The sequence below is a fragment of the Octodon degus genome, unplaced genomic scaffold (genome assembly GCF_000260255.1).
Source record: "Octodon degus isolate 3935 unplaced genomic scaffold, OctDeg1.0 scaffold00037, whole genome shotgun sequence".
Lineage (NCBI taxonomy): Eukaryota > Metazoa > Chordata > Mammalia > Rodentia > Octodontidae > Octodon > Octodon degus.
This window is the reverse complement of record NW_004524613.1, coordinates 14795479-14796014: the sequence shown is the minus strand read 5'-3', so window position 1 is coordinate 14796014 and position 536 is coordinate 14795479. Positions and strand designations below refer to the sequence as shown.

The window sequence follows — 536 nt, the reverse complement described above, 5'->3', positions numbered from 1 at the left end:
TCTCTGTCTCTCTCTCTGCTGGCCAGGACAAAATGAAAATGAGGACTCCCATTGTCCCATTGTTCAAAAAGTATTAAGAGTTTCAATGCAGTGACAGCTGGCACAAAACTCAGGAAGTTTACTTTGCCCACATCATAAACAATTTCACTCACTAGTCATCCACTCAGTAAATGCTTCCTGGACTCGCTGTCATCTGTGTAACTGCCTCCAAATCAACAAGCATGATTAACACCTTTGAAATGTCGAGAGCAAAAACATTAAAAAAAAAATAAATCCCTGCTGTAGTTATCCCCATATGAACCCACTGGTCAATCCTGCTAGCGGCTAGTGGCTAATGGGGGGGGGGCAGGGGGACATTGTGTACATCCCGTGGGATTCCAGTGCGATGTGGTACGAGGGATGGCTGTATTAGCTGACCTATTCTTGCCAGAAAACAGAGAGGGAGGGGAGAGAGACAAGGAGTGTGTGTGTGGGGAGAGAGAGGGCGAGAGAGAGAGAGAGAGACAGAGAGAGAGAGAGAGAGAGAGAGAGAGAGA

General features: G+C 46.8%; 1 protein-coding gene across 1 annotated transcript in view; it reads right to left on the bottom strand.

Annotated features, from left to right (window-relative positions):
* Positions 1-536, bottom strand: part of L3mbtl1 (L3MBTL1, histone methyl-lysine binding protein) — a 24145-nt gene that overhangs the window by 1062 nt on the left and 22547 nt on the right. The window lies entirely within an intron of this gene.